Source organism: Helianthus annuus, chromosome 14 (assembly GCF_002127325.2).
Source record: "Helianthus annuus cultivar XRQ/B chromosome 14, HanXRQr2.0-SUNRISE, whole genome shotgun sequence".
In the NCBI taxonomy this organism is placed as follows: Eukaryota; Viridiplantae; Streptophyta; class Magnoliopsida; order Asterales; family Asteraceae; genus Helianthus; species Helianthus annuus.
The window spans coordinates 93,167,841-93,171,357 of NC_035446.2; positions in this window are offsets into that span (position 1 = coordinate 93,167,841).

The following is a 3,517-nucleotide window of genomic DNA, read 5'->3' on the forward strand; positions in this document are numbered from 1 at the left end:
GAACTTTGACCCGAAGACCCACTTTGATCATTAAACGGTTGGCGTGGAACAAAGTTACCTTGACTTCCTTGAAAATTCGGGTTGGCTTGGTTGGATGGGTTCCCATATCGAAAATTCGGGTGGTTTCGTAACCCGGGGTGGTAAGTATTTGAATTCATGTTGTAATTTCTACCACCCCCACCTTGACCATGCAATGCATGAACCTCCTCATATTGCCCTTCCACTCCTTGGCAATTTTCAGCCGCATGCCCCAATTCGTTGCAAAGTGCACAAACATCGTAGATTTTATTAGTGGTTTGTACATTTTCATCTTCAGCCGCATGCACTTGAGTTCAGGTAATGGCCAGTCGTGCTCTCCTTGATGATTGAGCCTTCCTTTTCGATGTGACCGCCATTTGTTCCAAGAATTGCCAATCATCTTGCTCATAATTGGTACCGAATGTAACATTCGTGATAGACATCAAATCACGAGCATCCTCGGAACATAAACCCTCATGAAAAGCATTTAATAATTCCCAAAGCTCAATGCCATGGTGTGGACAATTTTTAATCATCATATTAAACCTCTCGAACGCCTCGTGAAACATTTCACCCGACTGTTGTTGGAAGCTTCTTAAACTACGTCGTGCATCATTAGTCTTTTGAGCCATGAAGAACTTTTCCAAAAACCTTTGTTACATTTCAGCCCATGTATAATTCGAAGCCGATGGCAAAGTGTAAAACCACCTCTTCGCCTTATCTTCCAAAGAAAATTGAAATAACACCAATTTAACATCGTCGGATGAAAACCCTTGACCACCAATAGTGTTACAAATAGAATCATATGCCTCCAAATGAAAGTAGGTTTCTTCCGTTGCTAACCCCTTGTACTTAGGTAAACTTTGAAGCACATTGGTCCTAACCTCAAACATTCTTCCATCCGGGTGATGCGGAATCACTACCGGAGAAGGGTTATTAGTGATAACGGGTCGGAAATGAGCCTCAATTCCCCGTACAACTTCACGGTGATGTCTTCTTGGTACACCCAAAGGCACTCTTGGACGTGGTGGACCCATTGGTCTTTGCACTTGTGGTCTTGGAGTCGCGAATTGTTGAAGAGGTGGTTGAAACCTTGGCCCCACATATTGTTGTTGTTGAACTTGCGTTTGAATCGGTGGACCTTGTGGTAGCAATTGTTGAGGTATAACTTGTTGAACCACTTGTTGTTGATGAATTCTACCAACACCTTGCATCCCTTGATTTTGGCCTTGAACATAAGTGTACTCTCCTTGCTCTCCGTCTCCTCCATACATATACCCTTCATCTTCATATCCCCCAAATTCTTCGTCCTACCCGTCATCAAACCCATCTTGTCTTGCACCCGAAGTTTGTAAAAACTGTGGTTGTTGATATTGTGCTCCCGGTTGCAGAGGTGGTTGAAATGGAGTGGAATGGATGATAGATGGACCGGTTTGAAATAAGTTGGGTGGTGGAATTTGATGTGATGATAAAGATTGGCCGGAAATTGGGAAAAATGATGAAAAGGATGGAACAGCGGATGATGTAGTGGTGTAGCTAAAAGAGTATTCAGGTTGGGTGTTTTCGGGTAATGTGGTGTTGGTTGGTTTAATTTCTGGTGTGGATGTAGGAATGGTAGTATTTGGTGAAGGCGTGGAGGGTGTAGGTTGACCCATAGTGGGTGGTAATTGTGATTGATCCATTTCTTTGGTTGGTGTAACTGGTGTTGTTGGTGAACCACTGATTTTGTTTTCTCTCAATAGAACTCGATTTCTTCTCAAAGTTCATTCAATCTCTGGATCAAATGCCAATGGTGATAGCTTGTGAGAGCCTCTAGTATGCATGCACCTGTAAATACCTGCACACTAACACACCCAGCGTAAACTAGAAAAATAACAAACTAAAAAGATCAAAGATAACACACTTTGCACACTACTCCCCGGCAACGGCGCCAAAATTTGACGTGAGGTTGTAGTCACACGCAAATTTAATCCAATTACAACTAATTAGCTAGCGGTAAGTAGGTATCGAACACAGGGAGTTTGTGGAATATGTGCTATCTCAATGGTTATCTAAATGACTAATGTTAACTAAATTGCAAGAAAAGTAAATTCACGGATTTGGTTGTTTTGTTTTAATTTTCTAAACTGAACTAATTAGATTACAAATCAAAGTTAAGTTTTGAAACAGGATAAGAAGGTAGCGATCATCCCAAGTTTCAGGTTTTAAGTGACAACCAATGTTTATGTTCAACTGGAAAGAACCACATAGACATGGTTCATGTAAGATCAATTGTTTGTGATGAAAGTGAACTAAGTACTTAGATTCCTAGAACGCGAGGTTGTTACCCGATGTCCAATCAACATATATCCAACCCTAATCCCTCCCTTGATATCTCGATTGCCAACGGCACCATGAACGTATGGTTTAGAACTATGATCAAACACACATTAACAATATACAAATAATCACTCAAACACCATAACAAACTAAACAATACATGAAAAGTCTATTGTTCCAGAAATTAAAGAACAAAACATAAGTGTCACGAGCAAACTTACATTCGGGATGATCACCAACGAGATTAGCCGCGCATAGTATGGTGAATCATCATTACATCAATTATATTGTTCATAGGAATTAAAACAACAAACCCAATGTTAGAATCTTCCAAAATCCACACAAGAACACCTATTTTCGCCTCCAAGGACTGCTCAAAATGGTTGGGAATGATTACCTTTGAAAAGACACAATAAAACATCATAAAATGGGACAGTTACACATTTCTCGCTGGCCTCCACCGTAAGGTACGGTGACAACCGTAGCTTACGGTGGCTTGGAATGGCTTACGGTGGGTCTCTACTGCCTTACGGTGGAAGAAAAATGATGGGGGCTACCGTATTTTACGGTAGCTACCGTAAGCTACGGTAGCCTTCAACATGCAATTTTGTTTTCTTCATAACTTCTTCGTTTCAACTCCGTTTTCTTCACCGTTTTCGCCTACGTTCTTGTAATTTCGTCCTCTATCATGTTATCTTCTTAATTCTTCCGTACCAATAATTGATTTTTTTCATTTATTCTCCGTCTTTCAATCTCCAATCCAGTCGTGCATATTCGAAGCTTCATTTCCACAATTTTAAGCCCTAAATGTACCTGAAACACAAGCAACCATAGTTATCTAATTCTAGACAATTACCCGATTAAATGTGGGATTTTAATATCGTTTATACCACTTAAGGGTTGTCCTACGGACTACCCGTCACTTGACTGGCTCAACTTTTAGACCCTTAACCCCACCATAAGCCATGTCAGGTATGCTAGCAATCCGAAACCATTATTCCTAACTTCTTTCTTATTGAACTGTAACTGCTTATTTATCATGTTTTCGACTTTTTCACTAGAAACATCGAATTTTTTAAAATTAAATTCTTTGTTTTCAAAACTTGATTTTAGAGAATTAAATTCAACAGTTAGTTTTTCAGAAAGCTCACTAAAATGGAGATGCCTACATTTCTCGTCA